Raw genomic sequence first — 19,695 nt, 5'->3', positions numbered from 1 at the left:
TCATGTTAAGTGTGTATGTCTCCTTAAAGTTCTGGACCATCTTCTTACTTACCTAATGATAACCAATGGTATTTCTGATCTCCTATGCAGATTCTTGACTTTTTTTTTTCCCCCCTAAAGACCTCCTTGGGATCTGTGTGTGTGTGTTATCAGAGATAATTAGGATAAACATACAGACTTATTAGAGTCTTCATGGGTTCCTTGGAGTAAAATCGCACAGGTCACTATTGTGACTGTGGTTTTGAGCTGCTGGCAGAGAGTTCCTGAAGGTGCTAAGCCAAACAGCCAAAGTGAAGCCCGCGACCTCCTATCCACCATCAGCCCTCAGCCACGTGTGCCATCCAGGGCCCACCCTTGGTGAATGGGAGGAAACGGCATCAATTTACACCGTAAGCCCCACGCTGCCCAGCAGAAGTAGGATGTGAACCATGTATACCATTTAAAATGTTCCGAATTTAAAAAGCAAAAAGAAACCATTGAAATTAATTTTAATAATACTTTACACAATTTTTATGTAATTTCTGCATGGAATCAATGTATAATTAGTGAGTTATTTTACATTCTTTTGTTCGTGTTGCAAATTTTATATTTAAAGCACATCTCAGTTCACATTAGCCATATTTCAAGTGTTGAATAAGCCTTGTGGCTAGTGGCTTCCTATTCTGAACAGAACAGCTAGTAGACTCTGGAATCAAAATGCTATTTTTTAACAACTTATAATAAATACTTAACACTGTTTCATCATATATTCTTTGCAACTGTAGAAGCTTGTTAAGAATTGTGCTAATACTAGTTGAAGTACGTTTTTAAAATATGCATAAACTATATGCATATATAGGATATACACGTATTATGTATAGGGTTATTTTACGTTCATGTTTTTATTTTGATATAGAACATTGACTTAAATTTCATATTTATATCAAGTAAATCATTGGTTCAGATATGTAAGAAATCAAATAAGAATGAATTTATGGAATATTATGATTAGCCACTAGAACTAGCCATAGTTCTCAGCATGCAGTTAAACTTAATATCAGAAGCATACTTATAGTAACATATGAGCTCCTTTAAACATATTTTTGTTTAGAATTAAAATTTTTTACGTGTCATTAGAAATAATGAGTAATAGAACAATATGGCCAGATAACTGAACAGAATAAAAACGAGGACTTTCTCCCAAATATCTTCTTTGAATTTCGATTTTAATGAATTGTCTGGCATCCAGAAGCTCCCCTGCTATGGCTGACTAGGTCTGAGGCTGTGTGGGGGCCTGCCTCTACTTATTCGACCAGATTCATTTACTTAACTTAGCCATTTTTATTTACTTCTCATTACTCTTCACCTCTTCCCCACTTCCTACAGGCATGAAGCTTTGACCCATGACCTCCATTGCCCCCAAGTTTATCCTTCATCTTTTTTTTAACCCTTCTTTTCCTCTCCATAGTCTTCCTTCCTATACTACTTACAATTATAGAAATTGTTTGCATCACTTTTATCTAAAGAGCAAAAACGAAACATTCCCTATTCTTTCCCAGGATTTCAGTCTTCTCCCTGGACAGGGTGTGGGTGCTCTATTAATTCTATATGTGTATGCATATTTCACAAGTCTGTTCATGATAAGTTGATATCACTTCTAAGGGAGACTTATTTTTTTAAAAAATGATCAAACTAGGTGTAACTTCTTATATAAAATGCACCTAACAGTTTTTTATTATTTGATGGTGGCCTTTAAAAATTTATTATCAGTTTGCTTACAAATATTATTGCTTTAGAACTGGTTAGGAAAGGGTGTCAGAAAGAAGCTATGAAAAGACTTTGAGAATTTTAGAGTTCATAGAACACAGAAATGATTACCTCTTTCAATTCATTTTACAAAAAGAAACTGAGACCAAAATAGCTAAGTGATTTGTCCAGAGGTGCATAAATAGAAGAAATGTTTTAGTGAATCTCATCATCCTCAACTTTATTTAGAAGGTAATTTTAAAGTCCCATTTCATTTCACAAACATGTTTGAATCTCTTTTTAAATTAAATCCCATATAAGTCACAAATACTATGAATCGGTGTAAATACTGATTGACTTGTGAAAAGATAACAAAGATGAAACCTTATGTGGAATGTATGGTTGCTTCAATATGTTCTCTCAAATTCGTTACATGTATATATGTTTTTTTTTGGTAGACCTTACTTTTTCATTGTGATAAAAAAATAGATCATGAAATATACTGTCTTTCCCATTTTTAAGTGCATGGTATAGTAGTGCTAAGTATATTTACATTGTTGTGAAACAGATCTCTAGAACTTTTCATCTTGCAAAACTGAGACTATACCCATTAAAGAATGAACTCCCTTATTCCCCTTCCCCCAACCTCTGGCCACCACCATTCTATTTTCTGTTTCTACAAATTTGACTACATTAGATACCTCATATAATGAAATAGTACAGTATTTGTCTTTTCACGACTGCCTTATTTCACTTAGCATAATGATATTTTAAGAAGAGTTCTAAAATTAAATGACAGAGATTTTTATGCAAAATATTATACCTCTCGCTGCCATCTAAGAGATATTTGTGTTTTGCAAAGTATTTGTCACTTATTCAACTTCAGAAAATAAGAGAGATGGGACCAAGAGCAATTTCACTTGAAAAATAATGAAAATGACACAGGAGAGTTTAGACTGCAGCTCTGAATATTTGTACAAAGGCATATGAATTCCTACAATGTATTTCCCATATATTTAGATTCAGTCACTAATAAACGTTTTTATTCTGCACAATCAACAAAATCGGCATTCCAGTGTAAGACAACCAAAAACCCCAAACTGATTTTTCAATGTTACATTTCTGTTCTAGGCAAACAGCCCATTTTTGTGTATATCCAACCACATTTATATCACTTTTCACTCCAGGTAAATTACCTTGACTCCCGATACTTACTGTTCAGATATATAAGAAACATTTTTTTTTTTTTTAACACAGGAATTCAGTTTCTTTTCCTGGCTATAAGAAAAACAAATACGATAATATTCGAAAATAAACTTTTTTTCAGCAGCCAGCAGATGGAGCTATTGAAAAATGTTAGGGTCAATTTTTTTTTTTTTTTTTTTTTTTTTAGTTTGCTGAAGTAAAACCAGTTTAGATACATTCTTTACTTTTTTGATGTATAAATAGTGTTTATTGAAGATAAATCTGGAAACGCAGTTAAGATTGAAAAGAAAAAAATCAATCATAACTATGTCACCGGGGAAAATTACTTTTAATGCTTTGTTGCACATCAGTCTAGAATATATTCTATTTCATTGTTTACATTTACATTTTATAAAAATGTGATGTTTATATATTTTATAATTTAAATTTAATATATATTAAACACATATTTATAATATTTTATAATCTGACTTCTCTCCTTAAAAAAGAAGATGTATTTGATTATGTAGAAATTTCCAGAGATAATATTTAAAATATTTGCAGCTGTACTGGACAGGCAAGGAGCTCTTAGAATGGATACTGGCTGCAGCTTGAGCAGGATGCTGTATGCAACCTAGGCGCCAACCATTCCCCCTTTATTTGATGGATGGTGAGAAGCCTCTGGAAAGTGACAGGAGAGGGGCTTGAGTGCCCAAGGAAGGAGAGAACTGAAGGAACCAGGGAAGAAACTGTGTAACAAACTCACAGAAGTATTTCATTATTTTAACAACTGATACAGCCCCACCTGTGCAGAGCAGTCAAAGGATCAGCTCTAAAACATCCAGAAGAATGTACAAAGATACACAAACTTACTGGGCTCTTAGGAGAAAATATGGATGTCTTGGGAAAAATAGTGGAAGAGAAATTTTCCCCATATTCTCTTTGGTACCATTATTATGTATTTAACATTAAAACTAATTTATAAAGAAAATATGAGTAACTCGTAGGTGAATAATACACACATATCATTTTTAGTGGCTATATACTATTATTCCATCATGTAGTTATATCATAATTTATTTACAAACCTCTATTGTAGAACAGTTCAATAATGAATTTTAACATAAAATATGTTTCAACCCATGAATTCATAATATATTTTAAAAATAAAAACACTTAGTCACCGTTGGAGGTTACTAATGAACCAACTCATTATTTTGAAATCTGGCAAATAAGGGAAAAGAATTCATCATTTATCCTGCCTCTTCTATACAAACCGTACCAGTGGATAATCAAATAGTTTTCAGTGAACAGAAGTAATCCAGCTAATAAATTAAGAAGGAATGATAGAATTAGAATACCATTATGTTTTAAACCCTCACGAAAGTAATGGATCCAGACACCGAACATAAATGCCTGCTATTGTCACACAGAGAAACAACCATACATTAGATGTTCCCTAATGAAAGAAAATAGCAGCACATGCAGTATTATTGCCTTAAAAATCTAACCTGAATCTGATCAAGCCTCTAGGTACAAGTACCAATTTACAAGATATATAAAGAAACATGTCCTACTTTCTTAAATAAATTCCAAGGGTTGACACCAAAAACAAAGAAAACAAAGGCAAAAATAAGTGGGACTACATCAAGCTTAAAAGCTTCTGCACAACAAAGAAAACCATCAACAACATAAAAAGGCAACCTGCTGAATGAGAGAAAATATTTGCAAATCATATATCTGATAAGGAGTTAATATCCAAAATATAGAAAGAACTCTTACAACTCAATAGTGAAAAAGCAAACAATTTGATATAAAAATGGATTGAAGATCCAAACAGATATTTTTCCAAAGAAAACATATGATGGTAAATGGGTGCATGAAAGACCTTCAACATCACTAACCATTAGAGAACTGCAAATCAAAACCATAATGAGATAGCACTTCACACCTGTTAAATATCAAAATGACAAGAAATAACGAGTGTTGGTGAGGATGTGGAAAAAAGAGAACCCTTATGCACTGTTGGTAGGAGTGTAAATTGATGCAGCCAGTATTGAAAACAGCATAAAAGTTCCTCAAAAAATTTAAAATAGAATTACCATAAGATCCAGCAATTTCACCTTTGGATATTTATCCTAAGGATGAATGAAAATATAACTCAAAAAGATATGCATTTGCTAACTATTTCCATCCATGTTTTGTTTTGTGCCCATTATCAATGAAAATTGTATTTATTGTAATAAACACTTGTACATTAGGGGAAAAAAAAGAAATGCACCCCCCCCATGTTCATTGAATGTTTACTATAGCCAAGACATAAAAGTAACTTGAGTGTCTATTGAGAGATGAATGGATAAAGAAAATGTGATTTTATATATATATATAATGTACCACCTGGTGGGGGGATGTTAATAAAGCAGAGGGGGGCAAGGAGCATATGAGAAATCTCTAATTTCTTGATTTTTCTGTGAACTCAAAGATTCTCTAAAAAATAAATTATTTAGTAAAATTTGATGAGCAGCACATTTCTGTATGTATATTATGCTTCAATATAAAGTTAAAATATAAATGCAAAGATAAAACTATGACATAAAATAACTTTTTTAGGAAAAAGGTATAACTAGAATTTGCTTCAACATAACACAGATGGGGGAAAATAGACGGAGTATATACAAAACAAGATTGACCCCAAGTTGATAACCGTTGAGGTTGGGTGATGAATGCATGACAGTTCATTGTACTCTTCTGTCCATTCCTGTATATAGTGAAATATTCTAGGATCAAAAGATTTTTATGTGTACAGATTTTAAAGTTTTGGTACATATTGCTAAACTGCTCCCCAGAAAAATTATTCCCATTTTCACTTTACCGGCAGTGTAAATCAACACTCACACATACCAATATTAATACAATTTTATAGAAACAAAATTAGAGATAATGACATCATTGGGTATTATAATTAGCTTGAGTTTTTGCTTGGTTCAATGTTATAAAGTACAATAAAGATTTTAAATGATCATATGATTTTTTTCATTAAAGAATGGTTTTCTCTCTTGCCTTTTTGACTTTGAACATTTTGTGCCTTTCTCCAGAAAAATTCCTAGACATTCTCCAAAACTCAACTGCCCGTTCTCTGAGAAACCCATCATAATATGTAGGTAGATCAGATATTCCTTCGGCTGTGCTCTCTACAAGACCTGCCTAGTATAACTTTATTCTCACTCTTATCACCCTGTATTTTCATTCATTATTTGCTAATTATTTGTTTATATGTCTATATCCTTTATTAGGTCATGAGTTCCTTGAATATAATTATAGTTTATGTTTGTCTTTGCAACTGTGAGCCCAAATAGGACTTCATATATATTGCACAAATGATTGAATGTAAATGACTATGAAACGTTAAAGATGACTGTGGTGATATCTGTACACTAGAAAAAGTCATAGGTAGAACAACATAGATAGTCAAAGCTGAGTTAGAAATTGGACTCCAGGCTTAGTAGCTACATGATCTTGGGAGAGTCACTTAACTTTTTCGAACCTCACGTTTCCTTATTTGTAAACGTTTTATAACCCTCTACTACAGACCTCTATCATTTCTCTCTATATTAGTAAATTGTAAAAAGAAAGTCTGACCAAGAGGCTTCTTGGCTATAACGAAGGCATCTGACTGCCCTCAGGATAAAGTCCCACTTAGAATCATCACAAAGTCCTTAACGATCCAGCCCCTGCTAAACAGCACAGCCTGCTATTTCTCCCTAAGTCCTGATGTGGCTTTAAAGGCCAGAACACCTAGACAACCACTACAGAATCATTCCCGTGGTCCTTGAGATGAAACCACTCACCACCCTGGGTGGAGATACTGCCTTCTCTGATGCCTCAAGTCAGGGTTAGGTGTCCCTTGTACAGGTTTCCAGGGGTACCCTGTACTTCATCATAAGACATATGTATTAGCCAGGGTTCTTCATAGAAACAGGCCCACAGGATGGATGGATGGATGGATGATAGATGGATAGATAGATAGATAGATAGATAGATAGATAGATAGATAGATAGAAGATAGATAGAGGCTTATTTTAAGAAATTGGCTCACACGATAATGGAGGAATGAAAGCAAAATCGGCAGAGTGGGCTGTAAGGCTGGAAACCCAGGGAAGAGCCAATGTGGCATTTAAGTCCAAAGGTTATCTACTGGCAGAATTCCTTCTTGCTTGGGGCAGGGATGGAGGGGTGGTGTCAGTCATTCGTTCTACTGAGTCCTTCAACGGATTGTATGAGGCTCACCCACATTATGGTGTCAATCTGTTTTACTCAAAGTCCACCAATTTAGATGTTAATCTCATCCAAAAACATCCTCCCCAAAACATTCAAAAATTTTGGGGGGCTCTGTGGTCCAGCCAACTTGACACAGGAAAGTAACCATCACGGTGTAATGCACTCCATGTGTATTTTCCTAAGCCGCTCCCTAGACTACAATTCTCTGAGAGCAGGGTCCATGTCTGTTTTAAAAAAATATATGCACTACAATCTGTGCAGTACCTGGAACATAGCAGACAATAAATATAAGTTGAATACATTTATGACCAGATTTACTTTTCAGATTTACTTGTCACCTTATGGAAAATGGGCCATCAAGGAAAATAGCAGCAGATGTTCTATTTAGGAAGCTACTCCAAAAATCCAGCAGAAAAATGATGAAGGCCTGTGACCATAGAAGCAGAGATGAGGGAACAGAATTGAAAGCTATTCAGAAGGTGACAGACTAGACGTAAGGGGTGAGCAATAGGAAAAAGTTGACACTTTGGGGGGACTTTAGGTAGACAATGCTGTTATTAAATTGGAATAGGAAAACTAGCAAAAGGAATGGGCCTTGCAGTGGAAGTAAGTGATGAATAATTCAATTTTGTATATTTGATTTGCCTGGGAAATCTCCAAGTGGTGGTGTTGAATAGACATATTTGGCTGGAATCAGGAGAGACATAAGAGATAAAGATTTTGGGAGTTTCAATAAGGAAAATCTAGTTGAACCACTAGACTTGGACAAATTCACTCAAAGAGAATATGGAGACTAACAGAAAAGTAAAAGACTGAGGTCAAAATCTTCAAGACCATTGATATTGGATCAGCGAGAAGGAATGGGGATCCTGCAGAAAAGGAAAAAGGTAGGCAGAGAAAGTATCAAAAAGAAGGTCATGGTCAACACCATCAAATGCTTGAGAGAGAGGACAAAAAGGAATCCATGGATTTAGAGATTGAGAAATCACAGGAGATAGAGAAGAGTTTTTAAGGCACAGGGAAAGGTGGAAACCAGACTGTAGAGGGTTTTATTGTGGGCAAGAAGTGAGGAACTTGTATTAATGCATAAATATGAGATTGTTATGATGTTATGTAAATATGTGTTTGAGCTATACTCTAGGTGCAGCTAGCATTCTAATCCGGCATTTTTCTAGTGAGCAATAGGGAGTCAGCTAGCCTTATGTCAGAAAGGCTGTGTTCCAGGGGAGTCACCCTCACCCCTTTGGCTATTCACACTTACATCAACAATACTTTGCTAACTAATGTCAGACATGATTTTTCATAATTAGTAGCTTGTAAATATGAAGGATGCTAGAAATGGATTCTCAGAGGTAAAATTAAAAGTATCCAAACTAAACTATTTTGGAGACACTTCTCACCTTTACATGGACAAGCTATAAACATAGAGTGAGACCTGTAACCTGTGCCTTTCGTGATGGTAATCAGCCATGGGTCAAGGGAATTTCTGGTTTTCTAATGCCAACTATGAGGAGGAATAGAATTTTGCCCTTGAAATAATATTACATCTGCTTCCAAAGAAACTCATGCGAGGTGGTGGTTATAGCACTAAAGGAGCAAAAAAAAAAATAAGCTTGTGGAAAAGGCTCTATGAACACTTATGTGCCCACTGTCTAAACAGAAATGTTAATAAATGTCTATAAGTGAGAAAGAAACTTACTTTCAAGGTTATGGGGGGGAGAAGGTAATCTTTATTTGAATTTAACCATTGGAGGCAACCATCAAGCAAAGAGGAAACCCCATGTACGTGTGGGGTACATAAACATGGAGAGTGATGCAGAAGGAGGCGTCCCATGATATTAACTTTGGTTACTGCAGAAGAGTTGGGTGGGGTGAGGGCTTCTGGGAGGTGATTCGCTTTCCCTTAATACATCTCTGTATTTTCGACTTGTTCAAATGAGTATATATTCCCTACATTCTTTTTACGAGATCAATTACATTTTATAGCATTGTTTTATTGTGATCGAAATTAAAAATCGTTAAATAATTTTAACATGAACACATCGAAATCCTCCTAAAGTTAAATTTGTTCATGTTTTCAACAAGACATACTTCTGCTTTAAGTTTAGAATCAACATAATTATGGTTAAGAGTATGGATCCCAAAGGCATAGTGCACAGTTTGGCTCTGCCTCTTGCTAGCTGTCTGACCTTGAGCAAGTTACAGCTGTAAAACCCTCCTGAGCTTCCATTTCTTGGTTTGTAAAGTAGGGATACTAACACTATTCACTTCCTAGTGCAGGAGACTCTATGAGTCAAATATGTAATCCATTTAGAATAGTTTCTGGCAAGGAACAAGCACTATGTGTCATTCTGAGCTCTTTGGGTTGAGAACCGATTGTTTACGAATGTAAATTATAGAAGCTGAGACTCAAATAATGTATTTTTTATTGCTGTAGTACTAAAACTTCCTAGTAATATATTTGTGCAAAAGCACATAAAACTGCTATGTACTATGGATTTTAGATAATATGCTATCTGTAAGTTACACTAAAAGACTATTTACTAGGATGTTTAAATTATAATTTAAAAAAACGGTTCTTAAGGTATAGTACATATAATTAACATGGGAAATGTTGCTTTAAAGTGAAAATCAAATCTGCCACAAGAAAACAGGACTGTAAAACAGCCCAGCACTGTGGGGTTGGCTGTGGGGACCCTGCTGCGTGCAGGGATATGAGTGTGTTGGGGAGGTGATAGTAGGTAGGCTTGGTGCTGCCTTCTAGAACATTTCCCCAGACCCTCCCAGCTTGAAGGGCAGAAACAGGCCTCGAGCACAACCAGGCAAAAGACGTTGCCCATGGATTTGTTTCTCTCCACACATAAACAGGTCTTCTCCCTTTTAGATAATGTTCTTGGGAATGTGTTTTCTTCACCCCTCGCCTCTTCACTGTGAACTTTTCTCCATCTGGCCCATGCTTGACCATTCTACAGCATGTGTCACTCTCACCAACAGTGTCAATTGACTCTGTCTCTCTCCCTAATGCTCCCGTCTGGGGCACTTAACTGCACTTGACCCCTAGTCCTTACACTGTGCATTGACTCTTTAGATCCACTGCCTCCCTCATCTCTGAACAGAGGTACACACAGGCTTAATCCTTTCTTAAATGTTGATCTGTCTCATAGTTATATATTCACACACACTCACATTATTTAAAATTCCAGGGCACAAAAGTGTGTTCTATAAAAATTCTCCCTTCTCACTCCCAGCCCCTCCCCCAAAGCAACTGTTTCCATGTGTGCCTTCCAAAGATATTTTATACACATATTGTGTGTGACTATAGTATATTGCATATATGTGTATAGACACACATTTATATATATATACACATATATATACACACACATATATATATTTACACACGTGTATATATATATATATACATGCGCTTTTTAAAACAGAATAGCATACAGTACATCCTCTTAAGCACCATGTTTTTCTCAAATAACAACATACCTCAAAGATCATTCCTTGTAAATACAGAACTTCCTCATTCTTTTTTCTGCTATATAGTAGTCCATTGTATAAATTAACCATACTTGTTTAGTAAGTTCTCTATTGATGGACATCACATTGTTTCTAGTCTTTCTTCTTAATGTCAAGGCATAGTTCTGACCTTCTTGTCTTTCTCATTCTGTGTTCCCCTCCTAGGCAACTCATCGAATTATGACTTTACTGACCACTGGGCATCAGGCAGCTGACAACCCAGTTACCTCCTGCTCTGTTTTCTTCCCTGAGCTTACGTTCTGTATTTTCAACTGCCTATTAGAAAGCTCTTAGAATTCTCCTAGCAGAATCCATCCCTTCAAACTAAGCACATGTAAAATGCAAGATAGCCCTCTCTTTCCTCCCTATCCTGCTTGTGGTAATTTAACCTGGGATGCATAGCATTTATTTACCAGTCCCCTCACTTACCTACACAGACCCACGCTGTTGTTGTCATGTTTGTGGTTTTCCATTATTTGGTCCAGGACCAATTACTGTCCCAGAAACCGAAAAAATGAGACTACCAGATTGGTCTCTTGTATGGGTAGCCCACCTTGAAATGCTGTTGGAGCTATACTCCCCATCTCATCACTGAGCACTTCAGAAAGTGTTCCTGTAAGTTGCATGTGGACCAGTGCATCTTTCATCTTCTTCGGTTTTAGAAGCTTAGCCAAGCAGAGGGAAATCAAAATCAAAATCAACCGCTAACAAGGGTGAGGTTTCTGAAACTGAAACAGCCTGTTAATGTAGAAGAGGACTATCTGAGAACTTGAGAACAGCAGGAACGATCTCCCCGCGTCTTCAGTTCCGAGGCATGGCACCTATAATGGGGGCACAGCCCTTTATCTCTTCTCTGTAGCCCCAGGAAAAAAAAAGAGAATGCCCGTTTTAGGAGAAGATGATGGTTACAGCACTAGAATGTTACAAGAACATAAAGGAACACAAGAACCCTAGAGCGAACAAGAGGCAGCGGGAGCAGCAGCAGCATTCTGCTGAGGGAAAACCCAGGCAGCATGAAAACGCCGCCCAAAGCAGGGAAGGTAAATCCAGAGGCAAGAATCACACGCAAGCACACTGACCTTGGATAGGAGAGAGATAAAGCTCAAGGTTCATAAGATATAGTGTTAATAAAACCATACAATAAACTGTGCATATTAAAGTGTATAATTTGGATTTTTGACACACATACTCATCTGTAAAAACAACAGCACAATCGTGATAAAGAACATTTGCATTGCCCCCAAAATCCCTTTGTGCTTTTTTTCAGTCCCGCCCCTGACCCCCGACTCCCAGCCTGTCCCATCTCATTGCTTCCCTCATCTCTAGGCAATTGTTGATTTGGTTTTTTTTTGTCCCTATGTACTAGTTTACATTTTCTAGAATTTTGGATGAATGAAATCATATTTTATATACTTTTTTTTTTTGGCCTGGCTTTTTTCACTCAGCTATATTGTAGGCTCATCTATTTTTTTGTATGTATCAGTAGTCCTTTTTATTGCTAAATAGTCTTCCATTGTATGGACATACCAATTTACTTATCTATTGATCTGTTGATGGATATTTTAGTTGTTTCCAACTTGGGGGATATTACAAATAAAATTGTTAAAAACATTTTTTCATTTGTTTACAAATATTTCTTTGGGTATGTTTTCATTTCTCCTGGGAAAATACCTAAAAGTGAAATCATTGGATCATATGGTGGTGAACATTTAACATTTTAAAAGCTAAGAAGTTGTTTTCCAGGTGTTATATTATTTTACATACATCAACAATATATGAAAATTCCAATGGCTTCACTTCCTTACCAGGACTTCTATGGTCAGTCTTTTAACCTTAATAGATGTACAGTGGTATATATCATTGTGACTTAATTTTCACTTTTCTCGTGACTAATGATGTTAAACATCTTTTCATGTGTTTAGGCGCCATCCATATATCTACTTTGGGGAAGTGTCTATTTAAATTGTTTGTCTTTCTGGTGGTCTAGGGTATCTATAGAGCTCTCCTCGAACCATATTTCAAATAAATTAATTTTACTCCTATCAGATGTTTTTCACTATCCAACTTTCACATCCAAACATAGTACCTTGGAATACAAAGATGTGGATGACCTTCACCTTGGTCTCTGATGGCACATCTTTGCTCTCAATTATTTTTCCTAATTCTTCCATTGCTACCCTTCCAAGTCTCAGCTTTCTCTTGAATTCTTGTCTGCAGTCTCCATTTGAATTGATGATTGAACCAAGGTAAGAAAAATCTTTAATAATTTCAATGTCTTCATCGTCTATGTTAAAATTGTTATTTCTTCTGTTGCTATGATTTTTATCTTCTTGATGTTCATATATAGTACTGCTTTGGTACTTTTTTCTTTCACTTTCATCAGAAGTCATTTTAAATTGTCGGTACTTTCTGCCAGCAAGATTGTGTCATCTGCGTACTTTAAGTTACTGATATTTTCCACTGATTTTCACTTCTCCTCCCTCTGAGTTTAGCCTAATTTTTCATATATATTTGGCATCCACATTAAATGAATAGGTAAGTAAAATGCACCCTTTTCTGACACCTTTGCCTACAGGAAGTCATTCTGTCTCTCCATATTCTGTTCTAGTGGCTTTCTGTCCACAATACCGGTTATACATGAGGACAGTCAAGCCCGGAGGCACACCCATTTTTTCACAGCAACCCATAGTTTTTCATAAGCCATGTAGTAAGTGACTCCACTGCAATCTACAAGGCACAGACTAACTTTCTTCTGAAATTCCTTGGAGCCCTCCAGTATTGAATGAATGTTTGCAGTTAGATCTCAAGTGCCTCTCCCTTTCTGAATCTAGCTTGAACATCTGGCATTTCTAGATCCATAGAAACCTTTGTTGCATCACCTTGAGCATCACTTTACTTATTTGGGAAATGGGAACAATGGCTCTAGAGTTACTGCACTCCTTGTCATCCCCCTTTTTAAAGATTAGAGTGTGTGTTAAACATTTCTAGTTCATAGGTCATAGTTTTGTTTTCTTAACTTGTTGATATTTCTTGTTAGAATTTTGACAGATTCCTCTCTGTGGCATGAAATAATTCTACAGGTATCCCATCTACTCCTGGTGATTTATTTCTTCCCAATACTTTCACTTCACTTTCTAGAATTTTCTAGAATTGCAGGTTCTTCCACAGAAATGTTCTTCAAAGGTATTTGCTTTTCTTTTGTCTCTTCTGTATAGATTTCCGGTACATGGTTTTCACCTTCCCTTTATTTTCTCATTGTCAGATAATGTGCTTCCTCATTGGTCAGTCAGCATTTCCAGTCTAAATTTGAATTTCCCTTTTATTTCCTGGATCTTCTAGTAGAGATCTCTTGCTTTTCCTTTTCTGTTTGTTCTCTTCTATCTCCTTATATTGACTATTTTAATAGTTCTCTTTAGCTCTATGTGATAGCCAAAAAACTGCATTCAGGATTCTAACCCTACTTTTGTCACCTTTAACTTTTGAACTTTTGTTTCTTGCCTTTCTTTAACAAGTTTTGGTGTTTCTTCTGTTGTATATCTCAATTTCTCTTTCCTTTTTACTTCTGGCATTGTCTTTTAGCATTTTTTTCTGACAATATTTGTAGTTTCATTCCACAGTTGTTCTGGTTTTCAGTTACTTAACAGTGCAAATCTGGTTTGTTTTTTTTTTTATGTGAACTTTTAATCCATCAGGAACATTATTTACATTACAATTTGGCACTAGAATTCTTTTAGTACTCTTCTTTAACTTTACTCTAGTGTTTGATATAAACAGTTTGTGGTCAGTACAACAATCTGATCCTGGTCTTGTTTTGAAAGAGAAAATACAGCTTTTCCATCTCCTGCTTCCAATTACATAGTCAATTTGATTTCTGTAGTAGCCATCTGATGATGTCCTTGTCATCTGTTCTGCTTTTTGAAGCATGGGTTGCGATGGACAACTTGTTAGCTATGCACAAATCCATGAACTGATCTCCTGCTTCATTTCCAACTCCTAGTCCAAATTTTCCAATGATGTTTAATTATGCATTGCTTCCTGCTTTTATTTTCCTTGTCACCTGTAATTATCAGATTGTCTTGTTTTGGAATGTGATCAATTTTTTGCATACTTGAATGAACGCTTGCAATATTATCTTCTTCAGTCCCTGTAGTTGGAACATAGATATGAATAATGGTTATGTTACTGGGTTTTCCTAGAAATCTGATTGATATTGTTAAGTCAGACCTTGTGCTGTAGCTCCTAAATACTTGTAATACATCTTGTCTCAGTATTAAAGCCACTCCATTTCTTCTGAATTTGTCGTTTCCAGAATGGAATGCTTTGTAGTTGTCTGACTGGAAATGGCCCACCCCAGTCCATTTTAGTTTGCTAACACGAAGCACTGCAGTATCTAGACATTTCATTTCTTGCTTTACAATTTCCAATTTGCCTTGCTTCATGCTTCTTATGTTTCATGTTCTTATTGTGTGTTGTGCGGCGTCGTATTTGCCTTTAGCCTTTGTGCACCTCGGCCACTAGATGTCCTTCCAGCTTTGGTCTACTTGCAGCATTAACCTTAATGCTATTCATACTTGTTCTCTGCCCTTGGCCAGTAGTTCTTTGAGTGCTTTCTGACTTGGGAGTTTCATCTTTCAGCACTATTTCACGTTTCAGTTTGTCTCATCATAGAGTTTTCAAGGTAAGAGAGAGAGAGAGAGAGAGAGAGAGAGAGAGAGAGAGAGAGAGAGAGAGAGAGAGAATAAGAAAAGAAAATGCAGCAGTGGTTTACCATTGCCTTCTGCTGTTCAGGATGTGGGTCCGAACCACATATGCACAAGTCTGTGGTGTTGCAACCACCAGACACCTACAAAATGTAAGCGCCCCTGCAGGGGATACTATATATAGAAAATCCTAAAGAACCCACTCAAAATTGTTATTACTAAATAAATTCAGTAAACTTGCAAAACACAAAGTTAATACATATTTTTTTTTAAAAAACTGTTGCATTTGTAGAAATACAACAAACTATCAAAAAAGAGAAATTAACAAAACAATCCCATTTATGATTGCATCAAAAACAATAAAATACCCAGGAATAAATTGAATCAAAGAGGTGAAAGACTTGTACTCTAAAAACTATAAATCCTGGATTGAAGAAGTTGAAGAAGACACAAATAATGGAAAGATATTTGGTGCTCATAGATTAGAAGAATTAATACTGTTAAAATGCACATACCAACCAAAGCAATCTACAGACTCAGTGCACTGCCTTTCAAAATTCCAACGGCATTTTTTAATAGAACTAGAACAAATAATTCTAAAATGGAACCACAAAAAATCCCAAATAGCCAAAGCAATCTTGAGAAAAGTATTATGCTCCCGGATTTCAGACTACACTATAAATCTATAGTAATCAAAACCTGTATGGCATTTGTACAAAAACAGACACATAGATCAGTGGAACAAAATAGAAAGCCCATATATGGTCAACTAATTTCTGACAAAAGAGGGAAAGGAAAGTCTCTTTGATAAGTGGTGCTGGGCAAACTGAACAGCTAGATGTAAAATAATGAAACTGGATCACTATCATACGGCATATACAAAAATTAATTCCAAATGAAATAAAGGCTTCAAAATGAAATTAATTCAAAATGAAATGTAAGACCTGAAACCATAAAACTTCTAGAAGGAAATATAGATGATAAACTTCTTGACTTTGGTCTTATTGATGATTTTTTGGATTTGACACCAAAAGCAAAGGCAACAGCAGCAAAATAAACAAATTGGATTACATTCAACCAAAAAGCTTCTGCACAGTGAAGGAAATCATCAATAAAATGAAAAGGCAACCTACTGAATGGGTGAATATAGTTGCAAATATATACATACATTTATGTATATATGTACATGTAATAAAAAGGGTTAATTATCCAAAATATATGATGTATATATATCATACTAGGTTAATTATCCAAAATATATGAGGAACTCATACCACTCAATAAAAAAAAATTGATCAAAAAATGAGCAGAGAATTTGAATAGACATTTCTCCAAAGACGACATAGAAATGGGCGACGGGCACATCAAAAGATGCTCAGCATCACTAATTATCAGAGAAATGCAAACCAAAAACATGATGAGCTGTCACTTCACACCTGTTAGAATGAATATTATCAAAAAGATAAGAAATAGCAAGAGTTGGTGAGGATGGAAGAAAAGGGAACTCTTGTGCAGTGTTGGTGGGATGTAAATTGGTGTAACCAATCTGCATCTGTTTACATTTATCTGAATTTAGACACTTTGTTCGTTTTATATGTAAACACAAAGTATTTTTGAATGGTTTCCGTTAAGATATACTAAATTTTCCAAAACTGTAACAAATGTGATTACCAGTCAAGATGGCAGAGTAAGTAAATGCTGTGCTGGCCTCCTATCACAACCACATAAAAATTACAACTACACTACAGAACAGCCATCATGGAGAATCACCTGAAGTGTAGCTGAACAGAAGTTCTACAAATGGGGACACACAGAAGAGACCACTTCAAGATGAGTAGGAGGGGTGGAGATGCACATCAGGCTGGTCCCACATTCACATGTGGTGATTAAAAATTTGGAAGGATATCTCAGCTGTGAACATTTCTCCAGAGTAGCGCAGGGTCCCAGCTCCACATCGGGCTCCCCAGCCCAGGGTTCCAGACCCAGGAGGCAAAGTCCCCCTAACTCTGGCTGTGAAAACCAGCAGGGTTTATAGGTGAGTGAGATGAAAGGCTTCAGGAGTTTCAGGCATCCATCTTAAAGGGCCAATAAGTGGACTTACTTGCTGGAGGACTCACTTGCTCTGAGCTCCAACCCTGGGGCAGCAGCTCGGGAGGCACCAGGGACACACAGGGAGAAACTAAGTTGTCTGACATCAGGGCGAGGGCTGGGGGGGGGGGCTTTTTTCCAGACAGAAGTGCTAGCAAGAGCCATTGTTTCTTCGTTGAGCCCTACCCTTTCTGGTGTGCAGATCCAGGTGGCCACCACAGCTGAGTCTCCATCAACTAGCTAATATCAATCGCCCTGTCCTGGTGATTCTCTGAGACGCCACCCCTCCCAACTTGCAGGCCCACTCAAGCCAATTAGAGTGGTTTTTTCATAAAAATGTCCTGTCCTGGCTCATGCTGCAGACTTTCCTAAAAACTCTCAAAGGTTCACAAATCCCAGACAAGCAGCATCTTGCCTCAATGAGCTCCATACCTCTCACTAAGCAGTCCCAAGCCTGGCGCTAGCAGCAGCCAGCCCTTGGTTTGTGGATTGGCCTTTTGAGGGACATCCAAGCCCAGCCATCTTTGGATGGCTTAGTGGCTCATCACAGGTGGCCCCAGACCAGGCACAGGCTGTGGCTAATCTTGGTTTGTAGTGGGATCCCTCCCAGGAGGACTTGGGCCAACACACCCTGTAGCTGGCTTGCCAAACAACCGCCTGGGCCATATATAAGGATGACACACCCAAAGGGCAGGCAACAGAGCCCTGCTAAAGCACATCCTGCTCCATAGGGTTGGCCCCTGCACAACAGCTCCTTCACTGTAGTCACAGCCAATCCTGACAACAAATCAGCCTGAGGATCAATCCTTCCCACTGATGTGCAAACAGCAACCAAGTTTCAACTATAACATGAAGGTACACACAAGCCATACGAGGGACACATCTGGAACACCTGGGTCAGATGACCAGGAAGACTGTGCCACTGGGCCCCACAGGACATCTGCTACATATGACCATTCTACTAAGATTGGGAGATATAGAAACCCTACCTGATACATAGAAACAAACAAAAAGGCAGCCCAAATGAGGAGACAAAGAATCATGTCTCAAATGAAAGCACAGAACAAAGCTCCGGAAAAAGAACTAAATAAAATGGAGACAAGTAATTTATCAGATGCAGAGTTCAAAGCACTGGTTATAAAGATGCTCGATGAACTTAGGGGCAGAGTAGATGAACTCAGTGAGACTTTAACAAAAAGACAGAAAATATGAAATATAACCAGTCAGAAATGAGGAATGCAGTAACTGAAATGAAGAATACATTAGAGAGAAAACAGTAGATTGGATAAAGTACAGGATCAGTTTAGTGATTTGGAAGACAAGGTAACAGAAAACACCCAATCAAAACAGCAACAAGAGGGGTGGCTCCATAATGTAGTGGTTAGCACGTCTGCTTTACACGCAGAAGGTCCTGGGTTCGTGACCCGGTGGAGCCACAGACCAGGCCCCGGGTGCACGTCGTGAGCATGTGGGAGGGGATGCCCCACCTTCAGAGGTCCAGTCCTTAAGGGGAAACAGCAACATCCATGGGTCAGAGGTGGAAGTGGGAGAGGGGTGGATTAAAAAAAAAAAAAAACGGCAACAAGAAAAAAGAATCCAAAAAAATGAGGATAGTTTAAGGGGTCTCTGGGACAACACTAAGTGTACTAACATTCCTATCATAGGCGTACCAGAAGAAAAGAGAAATCAAGGAATCGAACACTGATTTGAAGAAATAATGATAAAAAACTTCCTTAACATGGCAAAGGAAATTGACATACAAGACCAGGAAGCTCAGAGAGAGTCCCGAACAAGATGAACCCTAAGAGGTCCACACGAAAACCCATTGTAATTAAAATGCCAAAGGTTAACAACAAAGAGACTCCTAAAAGCAGCAATATAAAAGCAGTCAGTTACCTATAAGGGAGTTCCTATAAGACTGGCAGCTGATTTCTCAATAGAAATTTTGCAGACCAGATGAGATTGGCATGAATTATTTAATATGATGAAAAGCAAGGACCTACAATCAAGATTACTCTACCCAGCAAGGCTATCACTAAAAATCAAAAGATAGATGAAGAGCTTTCCAGACAAGAAAAACCTAAAGGAGTTCATCACCACTAAACCAGCACTACAAGAAATGTTAAAAGGACTTCTTTAAGAAAAATAAGAAAAAAATAAATAAATAAAAAATATGAATAATAAAATAGCAGTA

Source organism: Rousettus aegyptiacus, unplaced genomic scaffold, assembly GCF_014176215.1.
Source record: "Rousettus aegyptiacus isolate mRouAeg1 unplaced genomic scaffold, mRouAeg1.p scaffold_m13_p_11, whole genome shotgun sequence".
Taxonomy (NCBI): Eukaryota; Metazoa; Chordata; class Mammalia; order Chiroptera; family Pteropodidae; genus Rousettus; species Rousettus aegyptiacus.
This window is presented reverse-complemented; position numbering follows the sequence as displayed.